Below are 8,430 nucleotides of genomic sequence, written 5' to 3' on the forward strand. Positions count from 1 at the left end.
TGTTTTGCTGGCAAAGTGGGGTGGGGAGCTAGAAATGAGGTGGGGAGAAGGGGAGAGCATAGCCTTGACTGCTAGCTCAAAAATTTTTTTTCTATTCCCATTCTATCCCTAATAGTCAACGGCAATAACACGATACTCCTGTGTCCCAAAATAATAACAGTTACTACTTGCCTCGTCTAAACATCCCCTCCAGTGACTGGGCTTGAAGCTGGCTCTACAGATCAAGAGCTGGTCCCTTTCCATGTCATAGCTGAGCTGCAGTGTCCCCGCACACCCCTGTCCCCAGCCAAGCCACAGGAAGAACGGGTCTGTGCATTCGCCTGGATCACACAGAATTGCTGCCACTGTCCGCTCCACCCCAGTGCGGTCTTCTCCTGAGCCTGGCCCCCGGGTTCCCTGGCTCCAAGGACCCCAATGGCCAAGGTCTGCATGCGCCCCCTCAGCCACCATCTGGGACTCCTCGGGGGAAGCCCTCATTAACCCAGCCTCTCCGCTCCTCTCACAGCCCTGGCTCTTCTTATCCCCTCAAGACCTGTCCAGATGTGCAGCAAACCTGGAGGGCAGAGAGACTGGGGAAAATCGAGGGAGATAAACCACATTTTGCGGCGGAATCGCTGTTCCGTGACAGAAAGCCATCCAACTGGCAACCACGCTTGCAGAAGCGTCACTACCACCGACGAGAGAGTTTCACAGCTGCCGACCCCGAAGCGCTCTCACCTACCTGTCTCCACTGCAGGGCTCCCCTCTCTCTCCCCCCCGGGGCCGCGCTCCTGGGTCCCTCTCTCTCCTCTTTCGCCGTCTCTGGCCGCCAACACTTGTGGCGGCGGCGGCGGCGGCGGCGGCGGCGGCGGCGGCGGGCGGACTGGGGAGTCCGCGGCACCTGCGAGCTGGTGTTGGGTCCCCGCGGCGAGGCTGCCTGGAGGAGGAGCGAGCGGATGCTGCCCTCGCCCGCCGCCGCCGGTGCTGATGCGGTTGCTATGGTTATGGAACTCCGCAGCTGCCCCCCCCGCCCCCTCCTTGCAACAGCTGCCCGGGCACGGCCTCAGGGCAGCCCCGGCGAGCGGGCGCCAGGACCCGAGGCTGTCAGCGCGGTCGGGGGAACGCAGCCGCCAGCGCCGCAAGAAAGCAAGGACCGAGCGGCTGCGCCCGCGCCGCTGGGCTGGCGCCTCCCCGGCTGCGCTCACCTCTGGCGCCCTCGCTCCTCTCCTTCCTCCGCCGGGACGCGGCCAGACCTCCGCGCCGCCCCGCGCCGCGTGCCCTCGCGGCCGGGAGAGCCCGCCCTGCTGCTCCCGCTGGCTCCGCTCCGCAGCCGCTGCGCACCGCGGGGGTAGACGCTGCGCTACTGGCTGGCGGCGCGGCTCACGCGCTCCCACCTCGGTCCGTCTCCGCCGCGAGGCCCTGATGGGAGCCCGGGGCGGGCCGCCCGGCGGCCAAACCCCGCCCGCTCGGCCGCTCGGGCGCCCAGGGCGCAGGCTGGGGCCCCGCGTGCGGCCCTCCCAGCCTGACCGGCGCGAGCATGCTCAGTCCCCGCAGCGGGGCTGCCCTTCCGAGCCAAGACCCCAGGCCTCGGGCAGGAAAAGAGTCCCTGCAGACCCCCGGGGGCGGGTCGGGGCGCGGCGGAGAACTGGCCAGGAGGGGGCTGTTGAACTTGGAAGAGAAGCCCAGGCAACAAGTAGATGCCTGAGAAAGGGTAAAAGCTCTGAACAACCCATACCTCCAATGCGAAGTCAGCAGTGGCCTTCAACCAGCCCCCCGGCCCGTCATCCGATGGGCTCCTCACTTCATGCTGAACGTGGGGGTTCACAGACGTGTGAGATTCTGTCCACGGAGGAGGGAGAGGAAGATTAGGGAGGGTTAAGCCAACTCCCGTCTACTGAGCGTTCTTAAGGGGCATTGGGAACTCTAATTATCACCACCACTGTGTTGGCAAGTTCTCGTGGCATGCCTGTGACAGATGACAAAACAGCCTTAGAGAAGGAGCCAAGACTGGGACTTGGAAGCCCAGTGACCCGTCCACTAGACTCGGCTGCACTAACTCCACCCAGGAGGAGGCAGGGAATGGAACCAGGCATTAGAGGATGACTATGTCCCCCATTAGACTGGGCTGCACTAACTCACACCCCAGGAGGAAGCAGGGAATGGAACCAGGCAATTGCAGTTGGCAGGAGGAGCCTCTAACCCAGTCAGGCTGGGGGCAGGTAACTGGAGAAAGATAGCTGAAAAAAAGGCATAAGAACAAATGAGTGGGGCGGTGAAGGGTGGAGAAGAATGCTCTTTCCAGGACAAGAGGAGCAGGGTACAGAGGCCTGGAGGCAGGACAGAACAGCTGGAACCTAGCAACAGCAGGCAAGGAGAGGTGAGGCAGGCGATTGGTGAGGTTTACAGGGCAGGCACTGCACACCAAAGGCCTTGTGATCCAAGTTAAGGGATTGGAATTTGACAATGTGACCCTTAGGATGGGAGGGGAATGGGGAAGGTGGTGGGGAGGAGGGCAGTGAAGCAGTTTAAGCAGGAGAAAGGCTGGGTGGGAATGAAGGGAAGGTCACCTTAGTTGAAGTGTGTGTGGTGCTGGCTAGGGTGGGGATTAAGGCTGCAGAAAGAGGTGTCCTAAGGAGGCTGTTGACATAGTGGGCCTGGGCAGATGGAGGATCTGAGCTATCTACCCTGCTTGTCCTCCCAACAGCACCCAGCAAGCCCAGGGCAAGGCATACCCTCAGTAAATGTTTGGTGAATGGCAAATAAATATAAATTTCTCAATAGAGAAAATGGATGCTTTTCTTTTACAATATTTGTCTCTTAAATGTGTTCATAATCATATGGCATTTATTTTGCTATTGACATTGCATTTTTATGCAACCTTATTTTTGAAAGTCAATGCAAGCACTCATTATTTTCCTCTGTATTTTCTAGTCCCCAGCAGTAGAGATATGCCAGGAGCATAGGATTTGCTTGTATTGGATGTGTTTCAATTGTCTGGATAAAACAGCTCCATGATGTATTAAGTGAAAAAGCAAAGTGCAAAGTGGATAAAATAAGATAATATTAAAATAAGACAACTGTTGTGAAACAAGGAGACAGATATACACATATTTGTATTGCTTGCACTGGCATAAAAATATGCTAGAAGGCTACGTAAGAAACTTGGAGAAGTGGCTATTAGCTGTGATGGTGAAGATGGCTGGAAGAACTAGGTTGACGAGGTTAGAGTGAGAGTGAGAATTTTGACATATACTACTTTTTTGTTTCTTGAGACAGGGTCTTACTTTGTTATCCAGGCTAGAGTGCAGTGGCACAATCTTAACTCACTGCAGCCTTTAACTCCTGGGCACAAGCAACTTCCCACCTCAGCCCCTCCAAGTAGGTAGGACTACCATGCCTGGGTAATATTTTTATTTTTTGTAGACCTACCACCATGCCTGGGTAATGTTTTTATTTTTTGTAGACCTACCACCATGCCTGGGCAAGGTTTCTATTTTTTGTAGAGATGGGGTCTGGCTATGTTGTCCAGGCTAGTCTCAAACTCCTGGGTTCAAATGATCCTCCTGCCTCAGCCTTGCAGAGTGCTGGGATTATAGGTGGGAGCCACTGCACTTGACCTCAACATACACTTTTATAAAACATTTTGATGTTTAAGCCAAAAAGAAATCGCACATATATATAAGTGCGTATCTGCATATATATAAACACACACATATGTATGTGTGTATATGTGTGTGTGTATATGTGTGTGTATGTGTGTGTGTATATACATATATACATAATCTGTATATATAATCCATGACTAGAATCTCAGTGAATCTTGAAATAACCTCAAAGCAACATGCAACATGTGCCAGTGAGATATGTCCCAAGTGATGCCCCCAATCCTTGTTCCCCATGTGGTAAAATAGTATTATGAATTATGACCGCAATGTCTTCTTCAAACTGTGCTCATGGACTGCCCAGCATGACATTAATCAATCAGCTGCAGTGATGCACTGTTGGCCTCGAGATCCCCTTACCCACTGTCCTCTTAATGAATGGGCCTTGTGCAAGGTAAGGCCCTGAACAGCTCGGGGCTGCGGGAGGTCTGGAAGGGAAAGCCTCTGCCACTGCCCAGGTTGGGGCTTGGTGGAACTGACTCAAAAGCAGCAATGGCCGTCCACTGTTATCTCCCACCAAGAAAATGTCCCACTGCCCATGAAATCACAGAAGCCAGAAACCTACCATCGTCCTAGGCTTCCTAGTCTCTCCCTCTCTCCCATTCTCTCGACTCTTCTCATCTCCCTCAACCGAATTAATTGTCAACTTCTGCCAATTCCACCATGTAAATAGCTCTCAGAGTCATCTGTGACAGGGGCTCCCTGAGAGATTTTTAAAAATCGTCTTCAAAAAGGGGTCATGAGTGATGATGTGTCTTTCAAGAGAAATGGTGCTTTGGGATGAGCAGTTACAGATAGGACAGATGGACATTGGTTTTGAGACGGATACAAGCCAAATCCAGGCCCTGGTTCTGGTGCAGGTGGAAGGTGAGCCCACTTGAAAGAATTGAGTGCTGAGAAGTACAGTCTGGGGAGCTCCCCTGAGATGCTTTGGCTGAGTGGGGTTCAAGGGTGTGGTGTGAGGTTGTCCTCCCTCATAGGGACCACAGGGCCTTGAGCCCCTTCAGGGTGACCAAGGGATCACAGCCAAGTGGGCCAGCATTTCTTCCTGCAGAAGGCAGGTTTTCAATGGTGACATCCTGTGGCAGCAAGAAGCAACTGTCCTAAAATGCTAATCAGACTCCACAGCTCTACATATCAGAGAGAAAGTCTGAGCAGCCTCCCTGGGGACTGGACTGTGTGCAAACCCTGGCAGATTCAGGACAATTTGGGAAGAACAGACCCCAAGAGGGAGAAACTTCACTTCCCGCTAATAGAACGACACAGAGGAAACAATTTGCCAGGCCTGGACCCCTGGCTTTGCTGCTGTCTTCCTGTTGTCCTTAAAGATGCAGTATGACCTAATTGCATCTCAGTTCCCATTTCTCTAAAACAAGGATAATAATAAAATAGACCTCATAGCTTTTTTGTGAAGATTAAATGGATGAACACGTATGGATGCAAATGGATTGAAACTTAGAACCCTGCCTCAGACCCAGGAAGGGCTACGTAGGCATGAGCTGTTATTATGATCTTTTTCAATACTGAGATTAGTTGAAGAAATAGAAGAGGTGTCTGGGTGCCATGTTTATTAGTTATACTTTCTTATCTAGCCACCCCTTGACCCAGGACCATCCTGCTTCTTATCTGAAATAATTTCTTATCTGATCTCTCCAATTCTAGTTTTGTCCCCTTTAATAATCTTCTGTAGACATCCTGTGGACCTTTTAAAATGCAACTTTGATCCCATCCTCTTCCTCTTAAGATCCTTCAGGAGTGATTCTGGACTTCCAGAGTAAGTTCCACGCCCCAGAGTCTGGCCTTCGGGGGCAGCTAAGGTCTGACTCCTGCTCTATTTGGCCCAGTAACACCCAAGTGTTTGTACTTCCCAGACAGCCTCACAATGTCTAGAATATCCATGAATTCTTACTCATCCTTCAAACTTCTGTCTGCTTATTACTTCCTTCCTGAAAGCTTCTCAGACCTACCTTAGAGTTAATCCCTTCTTCCACGGAGTTGCCTCCGAACCTCACACATAGTCAGAGCCTGTAATATAATTATTTAATATAAAAATAGATTTCCCACACTAGACTGAGAAGTTTTTGAATTAAGTTATTTTAAAGGGGGCCTGTGTCTTTTTATCTTTCTTTACTCAAACTATAGCACAGTGTTTGGAATATACAGAAGATGTTCTCAGTACCTGTCAAAAATTTGAGGCCAGGCATGGTGTCTCATGCCTGTAATCCCAACACTTTGGAAGGCTGAGGTGGGTGGATCATCTGAGGTCAGGAGTTCGAGACCAGCCTAGCCAAAATGGTGACACCCCCGTCTCAACTAACAATGAAAAAAAAAGGGCATGGCAGTGCACATCTATAATCCCAGATACTTGGGGGGCTGAGGCAGGAGAATCACTTGAACCCAGGAGGTGGAGGTTGCAGTGAGCTGAGATTGCGCCACTGCACTCCAGCCTGGACAAAAAGGTGAGACTCTGTCTCAAAAAAAAATGTATTTGAATAGATTTGAGATTGATTTTCTTCTCATGTGATATGGTTTGGCTATGTCCCCAAATCTTATCTTGAATTGTAGGTCCTGTAATTCCCACATGTTGTGGGAGAGATCCAGTGGGAGATAATTAAATCATAGGGGCAGTTTCCCCCATATTGTTCTCATGATAGTGAATAAGTCTCATGAGATCTAACATTTATAAGGGGTTACCCCTTTCACTTGAGTCTCATTCTCTCTGGCCTGCTACCATGTAAGACGTGCCTTTCACCTTCCACCGTGATTGTGAAGCCTCTCCAGCCACGTGGAACTGTGAGTCCATTAAACCTCTTTTTCTTTATAAATTACACAGTCTCGCATATGTCTTTATCAGCAATGTGAAATGGCCTAATACATCATGTATTTGACTTGTCTTGGCAGCCAACCAAAAATCAAAAGTTTGTTTTAAACATCAGTGTACTTATGATAGCCATTCAATTATTGCGTTTAATTTTATTAACTGATGAAATGAGGGATTGGTTCACCTAAGAACCAGCTTGATTGGCACAGGAGGGTGGGAAGGGGAATTAAGAGAAGGCCGACTTTGTTATGCTTCGGGGCAGGTCTTCAATGAAAATACTTCGTCAGCAGTTCAGCCCAGAGGTATTCCCATGATTATCACTTCTTTCCATCAGTGCTTTATTTGGGGGCACATGTAATGGTGACCACAGCCAAACTCCTAGGCAGCAGTGTTCTTACCAGGAACCAGACACTATTCTAAACACTTTGTGTGGAACCCGTTTCATCTTTCATAGGGTCAACAAGCCTGTTATGAGGAAACACAGGCAAAGGTGTGGAACTTGACAAAATTTACCAAGCCAGGATTTGAACAGCCAGTCCGTGTTTACTCCCACTAAGCATCACCACCTACATCCTCTGTTCGAACTTGGCTTCCATTTCCTGTGTGGTTTACATTTATAAGTTATACAGGTGTCTTACTATCATTATCTAACACAGTGTTTCTCAACCTCAGCATTATTGACAGTTGAGACCCAGTGATTCTCTTCCAGAAGGGGCTTCCCCATGCATTGCAGGATGTTGAAAAACTCCCTGACCTCTGCCCAACAGTAGCACCTTCCCTCACCCTCAGTTGCGACGAACAAAATGATATCTAGACATTGGCAATGTCTCTGGGGAGCAAAATTGAGAACCACTAATCTGAAAAATAGATTTAGGGCATCATCATTTACTGCAAAAGATAAAGAATATAAAACCAACTTAAATAAATTTACTGATATTTTCAAATAGGCCAGTATCCGCTGGGTGCCATGGGTCACACTTGTTATCTAAGCAATTTAAGAGGCTGAGAAGCGACGATCACTTGAAGTCAGGAGTTTGAGACCAGCCTGGGCAATAGAGCAAGACCCTAGTTTCTACAAAAAACAAGAACAGAAAGCTATGGTAGAACCACTGCACTTCAGCCTGGGTGATATAGCAAGACCTCCCCCTAACCAGAAAAGGGGCCAATATTTGTAGATATAATTGAATCAACACTGTTTTCAATTGTAGTTTGGGCTGGCAAAGGCTTTCCTGACAGATGTGTTTGCTTGACTTTTTCTTTCTGTTCACTTGTGTTTCCATTACATGTGCATTCTTTTTTTCTTTTTCTATTTTTTTTAGACAGAGTGTTGCTCTTATTAGCCAGGCTGGAGTGCAATGGCACGATCTCGGCTCACTGCAACCTCCGCCTCCCAGGTTCAAGCTATTCTCTTGCTTCAGCTTCCCAGGTAGCTGGGATTACAAGCGACTGCTACCACGCCCAGCTAATTTTTGCATTTTTAGTAAAGACAGCATTTCACCATGTTGGCCAGGCTGGTCTTGAACTCCTGACCTCGTGATCCGCCTGCCCCGGCCTCCCAAAGTGCTGGGATTACAGGCGTGAGCCACTGTGCCCGGCTCATGTGCATTGTGCATTCTTTTTAAATCTGTGTGTGTGTGTGTGTGTGTGTGTGTGTGCGTGCGTGTATGTGTTTCCTTTCATTTGTTTGCAGGGGTCTTTTTAAACCATTTGTCCACTTTGCAGGGATTAGCTTAATTATAGCATTTTTATGATCTTTAATTTAATTAATTAGGCATGACCAACTCCATATCCCCATTGCACTGAAGGAGGTAAACCACTGCCAAGTTCTGCTCATGTGTGATTTTCAAAAGTAGGCATCCCTCAAGAGTGGGCAAGGCAGGTGCCCACCAAAATGCAGACAGAGTTATGGTGCTGCTGTCAATGTTTATGTTAAACATCCGTGAAACTAAACCATTTTCCTTTTTAAGA

The 8,430-nt window shown here is 49.3% G+C and overlaps 1 protein-coding gene across 3 annotated transcripts in view; it reads right to left on the reverse strand.

Annotated features, from left to right (window-relative positions):
* Nucleotides 1-1,252, reverse strand: part of FAM135B (family with sequence similarity 135 member B) — a 364,989-nt gene extending 363,737 nt beyond the window's left edge. For 2 of the 3 annotated variants that reach the window (XM_012506834.2, XM_030794948.1), the window contains exon 1: nt 722-895. The gene's annotated coding sequence lies outside the window, so the exon portion shown is untranslated. Of the gene's footprint in view, nt 1-721; nt 896-1,184 lie in introns of those variants that run through there. The other variant, XM_030794947.1, reaches the window with a different exon arrangement.
* Nucleotides 1,253-8,430: the final 7,178 nt, after the last annotated feature.

Source organism: Nomascus leucogenys, chromosome 16, assembly GCF_006542625.1.
Source record: "Nomascus leucogenys isolate Asia chromosome 16, Asia_NLE_v1, whole genome shotgun sequence".
NCBI classification, from domain to species: domain Eukaryota; kingdom Metazoa; phylum Chordata; class Mammalia; order Primates; family Hylobatidae; genus Nomascus; species Nomascus leucogenys.